The 22,781-nt window shown below is 41.6% G+C and overlaps 1 protein-coding gene across 38 annotated transcripts in view; it reads left to right on the forward strand.

The window, feature by feature from the left end:
• The first annotated feature begins 698 nt into the window (after positions 1-698).
• The window catches only part of LOC110531736 (receptor-type tyrosine-protein phosphatase delta), a 595,272-nt gene continuing 573,189 nt past the window's right edge, over positions 699-22,781 (forward strand). For 31 of the 38 annotated variants that reach the window (XM_021615095.2, XM_036987574.1, XM_036987575.1 and 28 more), the window contains exons 1-3: positions 748-878; positions 1,000-1,107; positions 1,248-1,284. The gene's annotated coding sequence lies outside the window, so the exon portion shown is untranslated. The other 7 variants (XM_021615121.2, XM_021615122.2, XM_021615125.2 and 4 more) reach the window with 2 other exon arrangements.

Consider the following 22,781-nt stretch of genomic DNA (forward strand, 5'->3'; position numbering starts at 1 on the left):
GTATTAAACACAGCAATCCAGTTCTGTGTGAAAATGACAAATATTACTCTATTCCTTTGTTTCATAGGCCATTTCAAACGATAAGAAAATGAAGTCTAATATATATTCCTATGGTTTATTGTTTCAGTCCCTGTTGTATGCGAACACTTGAATTATCTGTCATGTCAGATATCTGCTTTAGAAAACGAGCGAATGGTATTGCTTTATAGGGTCACTAACATTTACTGTAGCTGTGTTGGATTTGAATATAAACATTGTTTTACTCATTTAAAAAACTCAATTGATACAACGTGAAAAATTCAGCAGCATGCGCGCTGTTTTTTTGCCTGGACAGTTGCGCCGCAAAGGTTGAACAAGCAGTTTGCCTCCCAAGTTCACATATCCGTTTTATGCCAATATTTTATCAAAACAAGTGCTATGTTCCGCCGTGGGAGACGTTTTATATGGGTAACTAATCTAATCCATTTGTAATGGATTTATTATCGTCACAGAAATCAAGAGATAACCATTTATTGTCTGCGGAACGTTTACGCAGAGCGGGAGAGCTAATCCTACATGGTTTAGTTGCTCGACTAGCCGGCCATCAAGTGGCTTGATAGAGTAATGCAGGTGTGTGCGCGTGTGTGGAAAGCATCTGATCTGGAACGCTGTCTTTTCCCGCGCCCACCTTCTCTCTCCCCTCTCGCCTGCGCGCTCCGACCCGCTCGCTCTCCAGCCATCGCCAGGAGCAGTGTGTGGTAGGCTACAGTTTAACAGCAGCAGCGCTGGCTTTCTAAAGAAAGCTTAGCTCTCACTTTTCTGTCTGTCTTATTACCGCTCTCATTGTCTCTTGCGACAGCGGGAACGGAGCAGCCACATACTCTCCTCCTCACCATTTAGTATGAGTAGTATTATTATTTTTGCTGCACACAGATGTATATTTTAGCACTTTTTTTGGAGGGGGGAACCCCGCTTCTAACGGAATTTGTTGTGGCTGTTTTGGTGTCTTCTCTCTTTCAGTTCACTTGGGGCCTGTATTTGGAATAAGAAAGCATTGCTGTTTCTGACTGGAGAGAAGGAAGATAAAACTCATCTGGATTTCCTAAGGAATTTTATCTGGATGCTTTGGTAAGTGATAATTTGCGTCGCATACAAGTACTTCAGGGCAGGCTATCACACTATGTCGTTATCAATTGATAAATGTCTGTTTGTCGAGTGTACAATTACATCACTTACTTATCATTCTCCTTTTTGTCATTTAAATACAGTTACCGAGGCTTTTGAATTCATCAGCCGGGGTACATAGTAAGTAGAATTTAGACTTTTCCTCGCATTGTTTTTTTTGCAGAGATGTTGCCTACTTTTATAAATGGCGGGTTTATGAATTGTGTAAGCTATTTTAATTGCAAGTTATGTAGGCCTATTGTGACCTGATATTATTGACATGCCATGGCATAGGCACACAAAGCGCACATTTCAGCTCATCATGGAAGTGCGATGTCGGATGCTTTTTAGACGAGCACTTGTTCACTATGCCCTTATATTATACGGTCGAAGTTATGTTATCTGTTCATAATCATATATATTCGGCTACGTACACTCTCCACCAATTGCCAAAATGCCAGCACTTCCCTTTTCAATATGTCATCTCTGCCCTACAGTTACTTATCTTAGCCTAGGCTACTTGTCTTCAAAAGAGAAGGCAGAGGTGGTCCATGTATGCCTATTTGTTGTCCGCATGCTTAATGGTAGCGATGCTGTGTTGCCCCCCTTTTTTAAGATGCAAAATATGCCTATCGCTGTGAAGTTGCGGGACATGTGTGGAAACTTCTCTTGAAATGGGCTGCTGTATGTGTTAGGGAAGTATATTTGGAGGAGGTGGGGTGTGTAGGCTATGTATGTGCAAATTGAATCACTTGGGAGTGTTAAGTTATTCCAGTGGTGTGTGTGTGTGTGTGCGCGCGCGTGCTTTCGCATGTGTGTGCATGCGTGTGCACATGCAATGAGGTGTGTGGATGGATGGGTGGTGGCTGACTGTCTGAGTTTGCTGGTTCTCGCTGCTCTCCTTTTGACAGACAATGTACATGTCAGCTCTTATTGTTGAATCACTGCTGATGCATATGAAGAGGCTTGCCCACTGCTGCACTGAGAGGGGGCATGTTTGTTTTCACTCAATCAATGTCATGTGAATCTGCACTGTTCTGATTTTGTACATTCTGTGTTGCATTCTTTCTGGTGGATAGAGTTGAGTGGGTTAACCCACATAATTGTTTCTCAATTTTACTCAGATTAAAACAGTGTCATATGCAATGGCAGTGTATCAAATAAAAAGTAAACAAATTAAATGCCCTGATGAAACCGCTGTTGACAGGGGCAGACTGGGACAAGAAATTGGCCCCGGAATTTCTAACACACTGATCCATTTCTTTTCTCGAGGCCCCCACACCAGCCCATTTTTTTCCCTTGACGTTCCCATTATTAGCCAGAGAATGGTCATTTTGCACACAAAAAAAACTAGTTAGACACTCACAAGCAGACTGGCCATCTGGCATTTCGGGGCAAATGCTAGATGCCAGATGGCCAGTCCGCTTGTGGCTGTTGGGCTTAACCATTGAAACCCTTGGATGGGGATGCTAAAACCACCTTTTGGTTAATACTGTGCTTCCTATACACCTAAGAGAGGCAGTTAGATGTGAAAGAAGGCGATGGAAAGTCATACAGATCTCTGCTGTACTGCAGAGTGACACAGGTTTATTTGAGAATGACCGCAAATACAATGTGATAGCCTTATTGGCATCCCTGTCCCTGGGAGATGGAGGGAGGATAGTGTTGCCCATCAATATGGACTACATGGAGCCAAGCATGATATATGCAAAATAACATGCAGGCAAGGACATATTGTCAACTGTGAATCTACTATCTATCTATCTGCTTAGCTGGGCTTCAGAATGGTGAAAAAAAATCTAGTAAACTGGTAAATTGTTGGAATCATGGAAATATAATGATTATTCTAATTATATAGTTGGAATGCATATAACAATAAATTAAAAAGCCAGGGAGGAATTATTGTGACAGGGTAGGAACCAAAGTGTTGTTCAGTGTTTCCCAGGGGACCCTAATTAGATGTTACATTACTTGTTTTCTATTGCTTCATGTAGCTAGCTAGCGCTATCTAACATGTTCATGTTTTGCCTATTCCTCTCTGATTTAGAAGATACCGTTCCACAAACAACATGCTGATCTATGTCTACACCAGCACTGGTGGTGAAGGTGGGCAACATTCCCTCTTCGACCTTACATCTGATTCTCAACACAGGGGCCCCACAAGGGTGCATCCTCAGTCCCCTCCTGTACTCCCTATATACTGACGACTGCATGGCCTCACACAGTTCCAGCTCCCGCCATCAAGTTCGTTGACAGTAGTAGGCCTGATTAAAAACGAGAAGGCTAGTCATTTGATGTCCTTCCAGCTCCACTATTCTCTAGATAGTAACACAGAAGCAAAATATAAAGTTAGTTTTGCATAGCCTATTCAGTTTAGTAAAGTATGAATGTTTTCTGTTCTTAAAAAAAAAAAAAAAAGTTGAATTTTTACCCCTTTTTCATGGTATCCAACTGTTTAGTTGCTAGAGAGACAAAGGTTGAAAGTCATGCGTCATCTGATGCACAACCCAACCAAGCCGCACTGCTTCTTAACACAGTGCCAGCCAACCCGGAAGCCAGCCGCACCAATGTTTTGGAGGAAACACCATGCACCTGGCAACCTTGGTTAACGCACACTGCGCCCGGCCCGCCCCAGGTGCGCGATGAGACAAGGATTTGCCAATTGTGCATCACCCCACAGACCTCCCGGTCACGGCCAGTTACAACAGAGCCTGGGCGCGAACCCAGAGTCTCTGGTGGCACAGCTGGCACTGCAGCACCCTTAAACACTGCGCCACCTGTTTTCTGTTCTTATGGGTATCTACAACTTCAAGTAGTATATACAGGCCTCATTGAAGTACAGTAAAACTCCCTGTACTATATACAATGTGCACACCAATGGTTTACCTGGACATATTTCACTCTGTCACTATTCCTCTCAAATGGCACCTTGTACTGTTGTTTCATAGTAATTCAATTTTTTTCCCAAAACTCTGTCTATAGTGGAAATGCTGACAGAATTGATATTTGCGAAGATATTGATGTCATTTATGATTGCACTTTGGATCTCTCTTAGCCTGATGGAATTGTTGGCTTTATATTCCGCATACATATCTTATGGTACATTGTGATTTTTAGATTTGCATATAGCTTTACAATAGTTGCAGTATTGTTGTGAATGAAATGCTGTCACAAAAGTAAAGAACGAGTACATGTTTACCTGTTTTCCCTACGGAATGTTTGCACAATTGATGACACTGTGGACCTGTTTTACATTAGGCTGTACTCTCCGACCAGCCTCTTCCATTGTAAGACCATGGTTCATGACATGGTCCACCCTTGTGGCTCTGATTTCATCAGGGACTCTTATTATTTGCCTTCAACCTCTTTCTCTATTATGTCTTCCCCTAACACCACCACCACGCATTCTTACACATCTTCTTATTTCTCTTCCACGAGCATGTAGCTGCTGTTCAGGTTTGTGATGTTCCTCCATGTTCATAAATGGTAGTATTGTGCTGTGGGCAAGCTCCATATATATGCTTCCAAACTTGATTGGTTGATTGGTAAGATTGTGATTCCTATTTCATTACTATGTCAGCTGGCAGGTAATTTGCCAATTTAGCAGACATCACAAACATCCCATGTCATAGATATTTATGGAGTATACATGTATGTCTGACTGATTTTGATAATTGAATGGATAATTTTGCATGTGATGCCTCACACGATGAAAGAATGTTTAGAAGTTGCGAAGAGTATGACAGTTTCACTGGGAATCAACTCATCAGTTTTATCAGCATGTAGTTATTGGGCAAATTGTAGACAATTGTACTTCCTCTTTTGCACACGTGCCAAAACTAGAGGTCGACCGATTATGATTTTTCAACGCCGGTACCGATTATTGGAGGACCAAAAAAGCCGATACTGATTAATCGGCCGATTTAAAAAAACATATATTTGTAATAATGACAATTACAACAATACTGAATGAACACTTATTTTAACTTAATATAATACATCAATAAAATCAATTTAGCCTCAAATAATGAAACATGTTCAATTTGGTTTAAATAATGCAAAAACAAAGTGTTGGAGAAGAAAGTAAAAGTGCAATATGTGCAATGTAAGAAAGCTAATGTTTAAGTTCCTTGCTCAGAACATGAGAACATATGAAAGCTGGTGGTTCCTTTTAACATGAGTCTTCAATATTCCCAGGTAAGAAGTTTTAGGTTGTAGTTATTATAGGACTATTTCCCTCTATACCATTTGAATTTCATTAACCTTTGACTATTGGATGTTCTTATAGGCACTTTAGTATTGCCAGTGTAACAGTATAGCGTCCGTCCCTCTCCTCGCTCCTCCCTGGGCTCGAACCAGGAACACAACGACAAAAGCCACCCTCGAAGCAGCATTACCCATGAAGAGCAAGGGAAACAACCACCCCAAGCCTCAGAGCGAGTGACTTTTGAAACCCTATTAACACGCGCTAACTAGCCAGCCATTTCACTTCGGTTAGACCAGCCTCATCTCGGGAGTTGATAGGCTTGAAGTCATAAACAGCGCAATGCTTGACGCACAACGAAGAACTGCTGGCAAAACGCACAAAAGTACTGTTTGAATGAATGTTTACGCACCTGCTTCTGCCTACCACTGCTCAGTCAGATACTTAGATACTTGTATGCTCAGTCAGATTATACGCAACGCAGGACACGCTAGATAATATCTAGCAATATCATCAACCTTGTGTAGTTAACTGGTGATTATGATTGATTGATTGTTTTTTATAAGATAAGTTTAATGCTAGCTAGCAACTTACCATGGTTTACTGCATTCGCGTAACAGGCAGTCTCCTTGTGGAGTGCAACGAGTGCAGCGGTCGTTATTGCGTTGGACTAGTTAACTCTTAAGGTTGCAAGACTGGATCCCCCGAGCTGACAAGGTGAAAATCTGTCGTTCTGCCCCTGAACGAGGCAGTTAACCCACCGTTCCTAGGATGTCATTGAAAATAAGAATGTGTTCTTAACTGACTTGCCTAGTTAAATAAAGATTAAATAAAGGTGTAAAAAAATAAAATAAAAATTTGGCAAAATCGGTGTCCAAAAATACCGATTTCCAATTGTTATGAAAACTTGAAATCGGCCCTAATTAATCGGCCATTCCGATTAATCGGTCGACCTCTAGCCAAAACACTTGCAATTTGCTTAAATGAATAAGAAATTAAAATCTGGTGTGAACAAGAAACTAATTATTCAGAGATTTTACTGTATTGTTTTGAAAAAAATAATTATCTTTCGAGAATTGAGCCAAAGCGATTGAGAAAAACTGTAAGAAACAAAGTATAAATCCGCATTGTTGTCACCAACATCTTTTTGCATCTGACCACGCAGACAGAGTGAATGGCATGGCAAGTGCTTGTGACAACTGCTCTCCTTGAGTGACAGTGGGCAGGGCTTGGTGTGGAAAGCACATGGGGAAGCAGCATGCAAGAGGAGAGGGAGAGAGAAGACTCAAGTAACAAACAGAGTCAACTATGCAACTGACATTACATGCGCCAGAGTTGCATATCACATTTAACAAACCAAACATTGAAATACCGTTATAGAAGGTAAAGGAAAAACCCAAACCGGTCTGTGCATCAATACCGGTATATAGTCAAATACGGTATAGCACCCAGCCTTAGTCAAGCATGTCTTGATAGTTGCATTGAAGTCGTCTCATCTTTGACCTTGTTTGATTGAGGAAAGTCAACTGTTCCTTTTAGCAGCACGGCAAGATCACACACATGATTGACGTCTGCAACCAAGTGTCGACGTTCACTCACTACCAGAAACGATGTTTCACACACATTTCCTTACACATCTACAGTATACAGCTACAGTATATTATGTAAGATAAAAAGACAAAGCAATGACTTCGAAAGCAAGCAAGAGAACATTGAGGGCTATTTCATCATACATGCACCAGTCAATTTCCAGCAATATAGTAGTTTCGCTTGTGGAAACGTGCTAACAAGAACAGGAGTGTCTTACTGCCCGTGGCAACAGAGAAAAATACATAAATCCCTCACAGCAATTGGAAAACAAATTGGCATTGCAGCATATAAAGTATACACCATTACTATCTCAGCTATCCCTTCCAGGTTGAATTGCAATTTGGCTGAAGCATTCATGAGGCTAGACCTTTACGAGATGTAAGGGAAAGGTCAGTTTTCCCAGAGAAAGGCGATTCTCAACTTTCTTTCACTCTGTGAAATTTTTAGTAGAACGCTTTTAAGGATTAGTCCCAGGTAAGTATTTTTCCTACCATCCATTCCAGGCTCCTGCAGTCCCATTTCATAAATTGCACATCATTCAACAATTTTCTGTCATCTTCGCCCTGAGTGCTACTCCCTGAATCTATTAGCTTGCCGTGCATCCGTCATTGTTGGAGGGGGCTTTAAGCAACAAGACAGAAGGAACGCTCTTGCCCATGTGCTTGCTGAGAGGTGTGCAGTACATTAAAGTGGACCTCGATCATAAGCCCGCTGCTGGCGGACGAGCGTTAACTCCACATTTCTGCAAGGCTCTTCCCCCGCTTAATTATCCTTCAACTCAACTGTGTCGAGAGAGAAGCAAGCTATAATTATGTTTTATGAAATTCTTCCAGGTGACATAATCGGGCCATGGCTAAGTGATAGCTGAGGTCACAACAGCAGCAAATAAACAAGTGTCACACTCTAATTTTACTGGTAATCGACTTTAGTATGTAAATGTTTGTTTCCATGCTGAGACAATTGTCTGAATTCACTAACGAGCAGGAAAGTGGAAGGATATGGATAATGAAATTGCCCATATTCCCAGCCACTGATAGCAGACATGATCTACAGTAGAATCATGGCATTGACTCCACAATTACTGTACAGGCATATGGAAGGTACCACATCCGGTACTGCTATGATGTCCTCATATTGTCATCTAGATACTGTAACTAACACGCCTTGATTATAAGCCCATTTGTTATGACACATCAGATGCCCAACTCCTAGGGGACGTTTTATAATGAGGATGTACTGACAGATAATTAGATACACCTTGCGTCGGCTCTTTCAGGAAATGTTGATTCATCCTAAAATGAAATGTTTCTCTCTGCTAACATGAAAGAGATCTCTCCCTCTGTCACATCACCTTGTCTTTCACGGTGGTAACATTTTTATATATTTATCCATCCGCTTCTAACACTTTTAGATGTGGCGTGTTTTCATTCGGGGGCTGACGTCCTCTCAGCCACTGTTTCCCATCACCTGAAGAGTGGCTTCTGGCTTTAAAATGGGACAAAAAATATGTGGCCCCCCTGGTGTTGGCTCTCGGAGGCCCCTGAGCCCATTGACTCCTCAGACGGGCTCATATCACAGGTTGTTACCATTTTATGGCTAGTGGTACAACTGCTCCCAGACTTGGCAGCTGTTTTAGCCGGCCGTGTTAGTGCATTGAGAAGCTTGGGTTGCCTGTGTGTGTGTTTGTTTCGAATGGTTGGTTGTGGTGGAGGGGCCATGTTGATTTACAGCCTGAGCCCTCGTTCTGATTCTTCAATACATACATCAGCTGTCTGGAGATGTATCGTTTGATGGATGCACATGCATGTAATCAACCATTTCGTGAACATACTGCATACAGTACACTGTGCATGATCAATTGAATTCACACACAGGCCAAAAGACTTGCAGGCAGACACAAATATAACTCATTTTTTCTCTGGTGATGATTGAAAAAACTGTGTGAAATGAAACCCCTCACCTACAGTACACGTCTGCCCAAACGCTTATTTATCAGTCGCTTGGCGCTGCTCATAAATCAGACGTTTATTAAGTTGTTAAACGACTACTTCTGCCTATCGCAAGTGACATCAGTGCCATTAAGTCTGATGTATACAACACGCTAGGAGGGAACATGAGCTATTGCCGATGCTCCTTGCATTATTCAATTAAACAACTTGATACTTAATGACTTTTGTTAAGCCCACTTTCCCTTTATTTCCTCTCTTCTTCAACCCTCCCTCCATTCCTCGGTGGCGTTGCTCTCATGAAATTTAGAAGAGCAGGGATTGATTGCAGGGATGAAACACAGGGGAGTGAGGGAAACACTGCAGCGGATCTATGTTGTTGAGGATCAATTCTTGCCTTTGCATACTGTAGAGACTTATACCACCAGACTTAAGCTTTATTCGTTACTCGGCCTGAAGAAAGGCTAGGAAACACTGTTTACTTCCATGCATCCAAGCGTGTCAAAGGCAATAACGTGTACAGCTTAACCCAGGGCATAGCATAATTTATTTGTTTGGACTCTGTCTATATCCAGTTGCCTATTACATTCAAAGCAAATCAGGGATCATCAACTAGATTGAGCCGCGGGATGATTTTTTCTTGAGCGGATGGTCAGAAGGCCAGAACATAATTACAAATAATTTGTAGACTGCAAATTGACCGCAAAAAGCCCAAAAATATATAATATAGGACTAAAACATAATAGTTTCAAACATTGCTTACATTTGTATATGATCACATATATCTCTATTATGCGTGGGAATACTTTGGAACAGATTTCTAACATTAAAATCACTTGGAGACGATTTGCTGGTGTTTTTACAAAAAAAAAAGAATCTGGAACTCTGCCGTAGGGTTTATTAGAATATGTAAGTAAGAAGCAAGTGTAGTTGAACTCTCCAGTAGGTAATTTTTGTGGAAAATATATCTTGGCTTCTGAACCTGAAGGAAATGTTGTGGCTGTGTGCACTGCTCAGCACACTTTGAGCCCTGCTGAAGTGACCAGTCTTTTGAATTGGTATTGTACTTTTACCTTGTTACATCATTTCACTGGAAGGCAAGTAGTGCCTCCAACCCAGGCTCAGCCAAGCATTCTTAAAAAAAAGATTCACCTCAACTGAGAACTGTGGTGGATATGTTTCCCCTCCTGTAGCGGACTTTGCTTTTGCCTGAAGGACACCAGCAGCAATCTTGTGTTCACCTTTCTGTCAAACCTGACAGGATCTCACAAAAAAACACAAAAACTGATGGAAAGAGAAAAGACAAGAAAAGGGGGACTTGGGAGCCTTGAGCATCACCATGTTGTCAGAATCTAGCCTATGTGTGGTTGGTTTGAGAACTGTGCTAATTAGCGCCAAATGTTACCTTGATAGATCATGGCCACATGCTGCTGTATTAGGTGCTAGCATGGCTAATGATTTTTCCTAAGGGCAAATGTCAACCCCATCATATATTTGGACCTTCTTTGTGGTCTGCATGTAGAGTACGACACCAGATTTCTTTTCATGCTCCTCTGAAGGGATTATTTTGCTCCTAGCCGCTCTGAAGGTTTTCCAACGGGAGCGAAATGTTGAGTGTTAGCATTTTGTAATCTGTGAGGAACCGAGCAGGAGAAAGAAAGTGAGAGGGTTTAAAAGGAAAGAATATTGCAGGCGTGCCAAAGCCAGGACACTCTGCACAGCTCCATGAAAGCTATGATGCCTTATTGATGTCACTTGTTAAATCCACTTCAATCAGTGTAGATGAAGGGGAGGAGACAGGTTAAAGAAGGATGTTTAAGCCTTGAGACAATTGATACATAGATTGTGTATGTGTGCCATTCAGAGCGTGAATGGGCAAGGCAAAATATTTTGAATGGTGTATGGTAGTAGGTGACCGATTTGTGTCAAGAACTGCAATGCTGCTGTGTTTTTCACCCTCAACAGTTTCCTGTGTGTATCATGAATGGTCCACCATCCAAAGGACATCCAGCCAACTTGACACAACCATTGGAGTCAACATGGGACAGAATCCCTGTGGAATGCTTTCAACACCTTGTAGAGTCCATGTCCCAATGAATTTAGGCTGTTCTGAAGGCAAAACTCAATATTAGGGAGGTGTTCTTAATGTTTTGTATACTCAGTTTTTTCACCTTTATGGTCTAGAATGACTAGCCTGCTGATACAAGTTTTGTTGGAGATTCTACCAGGGTTGGGGTTAATTACATTTAAATTCAGCCAATTAAAAAAGGATTTGAATTTCTATTCCACTTCAATAATGGAAAAAGTTCCATTTATTTTCAATGAGAGCTTTGGAATTGTTACATTGTTGGTGGAATTGATATGATCCTAACTCTGGTATTGACCTTTCTTCCCTCTCTGCTCTGTCCCTGCTCTGTCGTATCAAGTCCTTTCAGATCAATGACTAGGAAGGAGAGGGGATGGGGAAAGGATGGTATAGGAAGAGTATTGGGACGTAGCTGTTGTGCTTGCTTACCTCTCCCTACCAGCAGCCTCGGGGCTCTCAGAGCTCTGCTCTAATTAGGCCTCAGTCATTTCACCCTCTTACTTCACGGCTGATACTACAGGGAAGTTGTTGGCATACCAGGGCATGCTAGCATTTCTTACTGACACCATGAGGGGTACATTTGGTCTTTGTTACAGAATATGTGTGCGGATATGTTGTAGAATAAGTATGGTGGTTTTGTGGTCAGACAACTGTGTGAGAGGCTGCTGCAGTGTACTGTACTTATACAAGTGATTTTGGTTTTAAAGGAACGAGGAGATTGATGTTTTTGAATGTTTTCATAGGTATTTGCATGATACATTTATTGTTAGTTTAGGAACTGCTGATTTTTCATATTGTTTATTAGGCAATATGTATTCTGCTGAAACCACATAATTGCTTTAATTAAACCTTACAACGATTAACCTTAATACTGTTGCTAAATTAGATAAATGTAATAATTTTGTGACGTTAGCAGTTTCTTATAAGACAATGACTGTTCCACTTAGAATATATTTTTGTTATTAAAATCTCATCACTTTTTCAAGATAAACATTTTGAATGCGTTTTAATCGTGGTTATATTGTTATTTCTATATACGTTTGTTGCACTTTACTAAAATCGCAAGAGTTCTTCAATTCTGCTCATAGCACAAATAGCCAATTTGGCATTTAAAATGTATATGGATTTCCAGGAGAGAAAATGTCCTTGTTCCGTGTGGCTCAGTTGGTAGAGCATGACGCTTCAAATGCCAGCGTTGTGAATTTGATTCTCGGGGGGGGGAAGTATGAAAATGTATGTACCTACTACTGTAAATCGCTCTGGATAAGCACGTCCACTAAATTACATAAATGTAAAAGATAATCCTGAGAAAATGACATAATTGAAAAAGATGTTTGAAGGGGATGCGTATTTCACTGAATGGGACTCAGCAATGTAAATACAGCGGTTGTGGGCGTATCGCTGCCCATGGATTCCACTGGGCCTTAGGGTTCTTTGTCTTTGATTGCTTCGAAAAGAGGACGGTTTTTGATCATGCCCTACCTCGGACATAATGAACGACAGTTCAGAAAAAGGGAGAGTATAATCTGTACAGACAAATAAGCACAGGAGAGTAACCCAGCTGTCATACCACCCTGCATCCCATTGCTGGCTTGCCTCTAAGGCTAAGCAGGGTAGAGACTGGTCGATCCTTGAATGGGAGACCTGATGCTGCTGGAAGTGGTCTTCGAGGGCTAGTAGGGGCTCTCTTCCTTCTGGTCTCAGAGAGACATCAATGCCCCAGGGTTATGAGTACAGGTGCTAGCTCTGGTGTCCTGGCTAAATCCCCCACCTGGCCTCTCATACTATCTCGGCCACCTAATCATCCCCAGCTTCCATTTGCTCATTCAACCCCTATCCTCCCATGTAACTTCCCCAGGTCTTTCCAGTAAAGGAGAACTCTGTAAACTTACCTGGTAAAATAAGGATTTCAGATTGAAAAATAAAATAAAATGTGTTAGAACCAATTACACTGAACCTCTTTGAGCTCTCTCTCCCCCCTCTCCCTTGACAGCATCGTACCAGTAGGTGATCGTCATCGGCGACCAGTGACGAAAACGGTAAATTCAGTTTGACAGATAGGGCTTGTCTCACACTGAGGGAAATTGAAAAGGGTTATCATAGCAGAAGGCCTAAATGTCGATGCTGGGCTACAGAGCTGCCAGGATGAATGAAGTGCAGAACATACGCTGAACAAAAATCTAAAAGCAACATATAAAGTGTCAGTCTGATGTTTCAATAGCGAGCTAACATAAAAGATCCCAGACATTTTCCATACGCACAAATAGATTATGTATCTTAGTGTAGATCATCGATCCATCTGACAAGTGTGGCATATCAAGAAGCTGACTAAACAGCATGATCATTACACAGGTGCACCTTGCACTGTGGACAGTAAAAGGCCACTATAAAATGTTCAGTTTTGTCACACAACACAATGCCACAGATGTCTCAAGTTTTGAGGGAGTGTGCAATTGTTATTCTGACTGCAGGAATGTCCACCAGAGCTGTTGCCAGATAGTTTTTTGTTAATTTCTCTACCATAAGCTGCCTCCAACATTGTTTTAGAGAATTTGGCAGGCAATAGCTGCAGAAAAAGAACACAATTGCATTTTATCAATGGCAATTTGAATGCATAGAGATACCGTGATGAGATCTTGAGGCCCATTGCTGTGCCATTCATCCGCCACCATTGCCTCATGTTTCAGCATGATAATGCACAGCCCCATGTCACAAGGGTCTGTACACAATTCATGGAAGCTAAAAATGTTTCAGTTCTTCTATGGCCTGCATACTCAGCAGACATGTCACCCATTAAGCATGCTTGGGATTTTTATTTATTTAACTATGCTAGTCAGTTAAGAACAAATTCTTATTTACAATGACAGGCTACACCGACCAAACCTCGATCAATTGTGGACCGCCTTTTGGAACTCCCATTCACAGCAATTTGTGATACAGCCTGGATTTGAACCAGGGTGTCTGTAGTGACACCTCTAGCACTTAGATGCAGTGACTTAGGCCTCTGTGCCACTCGGGAGCATGCGCTGGATTGATGTGTACTACAGCGTGTTCCAGTTCTCTCCACTATCCAGCCATTAAAGAGGAGTGGGACAACATTCCACAGGCCACAATCAACAGCCTGATTAGCTCTGCGAAGGAGATGTGTTGCGCTGCATTAGGCAAATGGTGGTCACACCAGATATTGACTGGTTTTCTGATCCACACCCCTACCTTTTTTTAAGGTATCTGTGACCAACAGATGCATATCTCTATTACCAGTCATGCGAAATCCATAGATTAGGGACTAATTAATTGATTTCAATTGACTGATTTCCTTATATGTTCTGTAACTCAGTCAAATCTTTGAAATAGTTTCATGTTGGATTTATATTTTTTTCATTATATTTTTACGTGGACGGTGTCAACTTTAGATGAGTACACTATATCGTAACATAAAATTAAGCGGACTCTGAGACATGAAAATCTAACAGAAAAATAAAAGTGTTAAACAGGAAAAAATATGTCCATCTAGTTCAGGAGTTTTACAAGGAAATGGACAGACATACCATAAGTATTTTCACAATGAAAAAAGCTAAACTTGGCAATTTCACTGCGTATACAGAGCTGAGTAGTTAGAATGACTTGTGATCATTGACAATGAGATGATTTAACGTAATCATAAACAGTCTGGGCTTTGTGCTTCGGATGTCTCACAATCTGGATGGGCTCCTGTGCGTACAATTCACTCAATCCCACACACGCATGCACGCACACACGCGCACACACACACACACACACACACACACACACACACACACACACACACACACACACACACACACACACACACACACACACACACACACACACACACACACACACACACACACACACACTCTCTCATCTCCCCTCTGCTGGGCGGTTGGCTCTGGGCACCCAGCAGATCTGGCGGCATCATGAGTGAATAACAATGAGGGCTTTGGGGGATCAGTTCCCCAGGAAAGCTCCATACTTGGAAGGGTTTACGCAAGTCCCAACTTCATGAGGACTGTGCCGCCTTAAGAGGACAAACAAATGGTACCGAGGAGTTCCGACTCGCCAAAGGGGATCGCATCTGTTCACGGGCGCTCTGTTTTCACTCACACACATTCCCTGTGCTCCTACACACAAGCCTGGGATATGTGTGCTGGATCTCACATGTGCCCATGCATGCCAGGCATGTGTTTTTATGCTGCGTCACACCGTCACTCACTTTTCCCTTCCATTTCTGAAGATCATTATTTATTTCATGTGATTAGTGATTCACATACGCCTATCCATTGTGAGCTGGTTCTACTCTTTTTGGCAATTTATTTGTGGTGGAAAACTGAACGGGTCGAGCATAACACATCAACCGTTACCCAGAGATATTGGGGCTACATTTTTTTATTTAACTAGGCAAGTCAGTTAAGAACAAATTGTTATTTACAATGACAGCCTACCGGGGAACAGTTGGTTAATTGCCTTGTTCAGGGGTAGAACAACATATTTTTTATCTTGTCAGCTCAGGTATTCGTTCCAGCAACCTTTCGGTTACTGGCCCAACGCTCTAACCACTATGATTTATGGCTGATTTAAGAGGAAGTCGTCAATTTTGTTACAGTCAACTCTGTTAATTTATTTGGAGCTTAATAGGCACTTACTATAGTCAGATTTGATTTAACCTCTTGTGAAAACATGTTTTTTTATAAAGTTGAAAATGTGCTCTTTATAACATAATGTTAAAATGAGGTGAAATTGAATTTTTTTTGGACCAGGCTACATTTCTCAAAAGGCATCGATTTGGTGGAATGACTTTCTTTAAGCAGGGCCAGAGACATGCACGGGTCCGGCTGCTCGCGGGGCTCATTTGCTGGTCTCTTCGATATATAATGGCACCAGGCTCCCGCTAAGATCCGGCCCAAAATCCCTTGCTGCTAGGTGTATTTTTAGAACAAAAAAAAAGAGTGTGAAGCTCTCTGCATGTGTGCCGACTGAATTCCAAAACTCAACCCATCCAAGGCTCAGCTTTTAATCAGCAGCATCTGGACTGTGGTTGCTTAGACTAAGAAAAAAGGTGAAAACAGGAGAGAGAAAAAGCAATTTTTGTTCTCTGTTGGTTAAGGTCATCGCATAGCGGTTTTAAAGCCAAATGGGCGAAATACAAAGACAGGCAAAAGAGGCTATTTCACAGTGATTTGCAAATATACAAGATGATAGGAGACGTGACAGAAATGGACACAAAGAAAGACAAAAAAGGCCTTGGGCACTTTCTCAAACCTATTTCTTCCTGGGTGATACAACAGATACCCTTAGCTTGTTGTGTCATTCAAAATAGGCCCCTAACTAATCCCCCCCCCCCCTTTCTTCCTGTAGAGCACAGAAATACATGATAGATAACATTAGTATCCATCGAGTCGGAGGAAGGGAAAATCGATGCAAGGTGAAAATTGAATTTGCCCAAAGAGCCTTTAGGCAGAGTGCAATTTGAAAACACATATTTTATTTTCCCCTGGGCGTCTAGAGGGGTGGGAAGAGATGGACTGCAGGTCTAAGTGGGATGGAAAAACTGCAGTGGTTGAGTGAGGGTGAGGGTATGCTATGATGCTATGCTATGGTTGGAACTCCCCTTCTATCTAGCCTAATGTGCCTCACCTTTGATTGCTTAATTCGGTAAGGGCCATGCGTACCTTATCGGATCATATCAAAGGTCAAAGGCGTCCTGTAGACAAATCAATCTCTCCGTCTGAGGAGGCACTGAGGAAACACAAACGGAGGGAGAGACGATCCATCTAAAGGGCCAAGAGTGAACGAGGGAGGGGAGGGGGGGGGGGGGGGGGGGGGGGGGGGGGGGGGGTTGAAAAAAGAAAAACGATGGCATCTGGTGCCTGGAGTGAAGTGAGGAGGAGAGTGAGAGATTGAGCGGAGTTGGGGAATGTGATATGATCAGAGAGAAAGGGAGTTTATAGTGGTTGTGAGATAAAAGCTTTTTCGAAGTAGAGGAAGGGAGATTACAGTATGGTCATTCAAGTTGATGATGAGGCAGTTATGACTGGATGCCGGTGTCATTGACATGGTAGTTATGGTATGAATGGATTGAAGACTACCAATAAAACTGGTTATGGTAAAGACACAACATTCATTTACGCTTGTGCTTGACTGAGGCATAATGTCATTAATTTCCTATAGTTTCTGTATTTGACGGTATTTTCATTGATAATGATTGTCCCATGTGGTGGCTAATCCATTGGCTGCAAGCCTTTTCATGCCCTATTGAATATTGTTTCACTCACAGTGTTTTCCAGCCGACAAAGACTAACCAGTAGGCCATGACCCATCCGTGAAACACAGATTTATAGGACCAGTGCACATTCTCTCAAGAAAAAAATCTATCAAATTAAATATATGATTGAAATGTTGTATTTATAGTCTACATCACTGTTAGCCTTATATATACTGCACAGTATTTGCTAAACGGCTCTGTGCCATAACAAACCTCTTAGAACTACCTCATTAAGATATAGTCATAATTAAACCAATGGTGCATAAACATTCTAGTGGTGGGCTGGCACCGGTCCTGGGCCAGGTTTGTAGGTGATGATAAATCATCCACAGTTTATTGCTGGCAAGATGGTTAATTTAGTCCCCTGAGGGTGTAATTAGTTCAAGTATACCTGAGCACAGGGCAGCACATGTAGAATGGAGAGACCGGGGTGCCCTCTTGTTTCCTCCCGTAACACTAAAACCCTCTGCGTCAACATTCACCTTATCCTGGCCTCGAGACACCGACATGGACGCTTCGTGGGAGATAATGTTTGCTCAACCACCTAAACTGCAATGAGCTACAGTGGATGAGCTACTCATTTTCTAGTCAGGTTGGTGCCCGGTCGACCCTGGCTTTGCAAAATGTTAAGCACATTGCCCGCCACGAGAGAAAAGGCGTTTCTCAAGACAAAAAAACACATCTTTGGACAAGCAAACACTTCCTCGCTCTTCACATCGCCACACTTCGACACATGTCCTGAGAGATGGTCGTTTTATTTTGGTATTTTTTTGTGTGAGATTCAACGAGAACAACTGAATGTTTGTCTGCCTGCCCAAGCAAGTGGACGAACAAGGCAAGCGGCTTACAACCTGCTAATTGCTAGTCAGTCAGTCCAGCGAAATTCATGCCCGGTATCTGAAATGATGGAAACGTGTTCTTTTTTGCAATAGCCAAGTCACAGCAGACTAGACCTGGGCCCAACGTGTTTTAAATGGATTACGCTAGTGTGACATTACGATTACATGCTGCTAGCAGGGACCCCGATGAGATGAATTACATTTTATGGCTTTACAGCTGATATCCCTCCCTCAACGTTGAATGGCTTTCTGTCTACCACATACAGTAGCATCACGGTCTGAGTGTGTGATCGTTTTTTTGTTGTTGTGTGCGTCACAAACAGTTTTATATCTTTTTTTTTGTGTGGTTCCACTACAAATCATAGTTTAAGAGAGCTCCAGACAGAAAATATGTTTATGTATGTATCTTTTTTTCACCCTTTATAATCTTTTCAAATATTTCAGACCTTTTCAGAATGTTCTCGTCATGTGACCAGTCTTGTTAAATGTTCCCCTTTTCCTTGCCATGCAGACTGTAAGGCTTTGAAATTTGTCAACTGCCTCCCAGCCCACAACTCCAGGCCTTTTCTCCATACCTAACATTAAAGTAGATTTAATGTGTCTGTAAAATGTATATAGGTTCAGATTTTTGTGAAACTCAAAGTTAGAAATACATGGCAAAATAGAAATCAAACTGGATGGGCTTCAGAGACAGATGGGAGGGGTTGATAGTAGCTTAAGAATGGGACTAAAAACAAACAAAAGATACAGTTGAAGTCGGAAGTGAACATACACCTTAGACAAATACATTTCAACTCAGTTTTTCACAATTCCTGACATTTAATCCGATTAAAAATTCCCTGTTTTAGGTCAGTTAGGATCTCCACTTTATTTTAAGAATATGAAATGTCAGAATAATAGTAGAGAGAATGATTTATTTATTTCATCACACTCTCAGTGGGTCAGAAGTTTACATACACCCAAATAGTATTTGGTAGTGTTGCCTTTAAATTGTTTAACTTGGGTCAAACATTAAGGGTAGCCTTCCACAAGCTTCCCACAATAAATTGGTTGAATTTTGGCCCAGTCCTCCTGACAGAGCTGGTGTAACTTTTTCAGTTCTGCCCACAAATTATAGGATTGAGGTCAGGGCTTTGTGATGGCCACTCTAATACCTTGACTTTGTTGTCCTTAAGCCATTTTGCCACAACTTTGGAAGTATGCATGGGGTCATTGTCCATTTAGAAGACCCATTTGCGAACAAGCTTTAACTTCCTGACTGATGTCTTGAGATGTTGCATCAATATATCCACATAATTTCCCTTCCTCATGTTGGCATCTATTTTGTGAAGTGGACCAGTCCCTTCTGCAGCAACGCACCCTCACAAACAGGATGCTGCGATCCCCGTGCTTCACGGTTGGGATGGTGTTCTTCAGCTTGCAAGCCTCCCCCCTTTTCCCTTTTTCCTCCAAACATAATGACGGTCATTATGGCCAAACAGTTCTATTTTTGTTTCATCAGACCAGAGGACATTTCTCCAAGAAGTACGAACTTTGTCCCCATGTGCAGTTGCAAACCATAGTCAGGCTTTTTTTTATGGCGGTTTTGGAGCAGTGGCTTCTTCCTTGCTGAGTGTTCCTTTCAGGTTATGTCGATATAGGACTCGTTTTTACTGTGGATATAGATACTTTTGTACCTATTTCCGCCAGCATCTTCACAGGGTCCTTTGCTTTTATTCTGGGATTGATTTGCACTTTTCACACCAAATTCCGAAGAGGCACTGAGTTTGAAACACATCCACAGGTACCCCTCCAATTGACTCAAATTATGTCAATTAGCCTATCAGAAGCTTCTAAAGCCATGACATCATTTTCTGGAATTGTCCAAGCTGTTTAAAGGCACAGTCAACTTAGTGTATGTAAACTTCTTACCCACTGGAATTGTAATACAGTGAATTATAAGTGAAATAATCTATCTGTAAACAATTGTTGAAAAAATTACTTGTGTCATGCACCGACTTGATAAAAATATAATTTGTTAACAAGACATTTGTGGAGTGGTTGAACAAAGAATTTTAATGACTCCAACCTAAGTGTATAAAAACTTCCGACTTCAACTGTAACTAATGTACAATACATTGTGTCTATAAAATGTATATAAGTATGTATAAGCTGGAAGTAGAAGTATTGTTGTCCATTACTTTACTCCAATTAGGGGAGGTGTGGTAGAGTTAGCGGAAAATAATACATATATTTAAAAGAGATACAGTGCATTCTGAAGGTATTCAGATCCATCACTTTTTCCACAATTTGTTACATTATAGCCTTATTCTAAAATGGATAATTGTTTTATCTACCCACAATACCCCATAATGACAAAACAAAAACATGTTGTTAGAAAAACAATGTAGAAAATAGTTCAAATCAAGAAAAACCCACCTGAAAAAAAAACCCACCTTTTGACTATTTTATACATTGTAGAATAATAGTGAAGATATCAAAACTATGAAATAACACATATGGAATCATGTAGTAACCAAACAAGTGTTAAGCATATTTAAATGTATTTTGTATTTTAGATTCTTCAAAGTAGCCACCCTTTGCCAAGAACTAAACAAAACAATGAAGTTTATTTACAGTAGTTCCATAGCTTCTATCATTTTAACCAAAATTGGGGCCTTAAAAAGGCAGATCTCCCCCCCCCCCCTCATCCATGTGCTTCACAATTCCCCTGTCCTTAGCACAACATTCTATATCCCAACCTATTCAGTATTAATATTCATCTTAATATTCAGTGAATTGCTTTCCAGTCAAACCCATCCGCATACTGTAGCTATTAGCTACCATTACATCATCCATATGGGCCGAGACCCACTGTAGACCCACAGAAACACCTCACCTACCCCCTTCCTGCATTATGTACAATATGTCATAAACCTTACTGATAAAGGATGATTTAATGATGCTCCCTTGGTAAAATGCCCTCTAATTTATAGTCAAGCTGCACAGAAAATCGGTAGATATGGCAAGGTGTGTGTGTGTTTATGTGCGATGCCAGTGAAGATGTCAGAGTCAGTGTGTGTGAGGGAGGCGGTGGCCTGCTCACCTCTTACCTCTAGAGAGACCATAAAACAAGGGGAGATACGACTACGGTCCGGGTTAAACGCCAGTGTCCTCATTCACACTGACATCAAACAAACACACACAAGTGGGAGCGCACACACTAACAGCCACAGATCAGACTGAAATATTAGTGTTGTTTCTTTCTATGGGATGTGATATCAGGGGTCAAGATAATACAGGACCTAAAGGTCATCCTGCTGACCTTATAATTGATTGTGGTGTCAGGAGTCCTTTGACACCTAATGCCTTTGGTTAGATCCTCCATAGACGCCCTTGAACACACTGAAACCCGAAATTAGTCTATCAACCTTTGCATGCTCAAAATGTTATCTGACTTAGCTACATGTATACTGAACAAAACGCAGTATGCAACAATTTCAAAGATTTTACTGAGTTACAGTTCATATAAGGAAATCAGTGGATCAAGCTATGGATTTCACATGACTGGGAATACAGATATGCATATGTTTGTCACAGATACCTTAAAAAATTTTAGGGACGTGGATCAGAAAACCAGTCAGTATCTGGTATGACTATCACTTGGCTCATGCAGCGTGACGCATCTCCTTCGCATAGAGTTGATCAGGCTGTTGAAGGTGGCCTGTGGAATGTTGTCCCACTCCTCTTTAACGACTGTGTGAAGTTGATGGATTTTGGCAGGAACTGAAACACACTGTCGTGCACGTTGATCCAGAGCATCCCAAACGTGCTCAATGGGTGACATGTCTGGTGAGTATGCAGGCCATGGAAGAACTGGGACATTTACAGCTTCCAAGAATTGTGTACAGATCTTTGTGGGGCCGTGCATGGGGCTGTGTCATGCTGAAACATGAGGTGATGGCGGCGGATAAATGGCACGACAATGGGCCTCAGCATCTTGTCATGGTATTTCTGTGAATTCAAATTGCCATCGATAAAATGCAATTGTGTTCATTGTTCGTATCTTTTGCCTGCCCATACCATAACACCACCTCAACCATGGGGCACTCTGTTCACAATGTTGACATCAGCAAACCGCTCACCAACACAACGCCATACATGTGGTCTGCGGCTGTGAGGCCGGTTAGGCCTACTGCCAAATTCTCTCAAACGATGTTGGAGGCGGCTAATAGTAGCGAAATGAACATTACATTATCTGGCAACAGCTCTGGTGGACATTCTTACAGTCAGCATGCCATTTGCACTCCCCCTCAAAATTTGAGACATCTGTGGCATTGTGTTGTGTGACAAAACTGCACATTTTAGTGTGGCCGTTTATTGTCCCCAGCACAAGGTGCACCTGTGTAATGATCATGGTGTTTAATCAGCTTCTCAATGTGCCACACCTGTCAGGTGGAGGGATTATCTTGGCAAAGGAGAAATGCTCACTAACGGGAGTAAACAAATGTCTGCACAAAACTTGAGAGAAATAAGCTTTTTGTGCATATGGAACATTTCTCAGATCTTTTTTTTCAGCTCATGAAACATGGGACTGACACTTTACATGTTGCGTTTCTATTTTTTGTTCAGTGTAGCTAATAACCACTGTGAGCCTGCATCAAAAAGACATCCAAATGACTCTCTGCTGACCTTTTGGACAATGTACAGT

The sequence above is a fragment of the Oncorhynchus mykiss genome, chromosome 9, assembly GCF_013265735.2.
Source record: "Oncorhynchus mykiss isolate Arlee chromosome 9, USDA_OmykA_1.1, whole genome shotgun sequence".
Taxonomy (NCBI): Eukaryota; Metazoa; Chordata; class Actinopteri; order Salmoniformes; family Salmonidae; genus Oncorhynchus; species Oncorhynchus mykiss.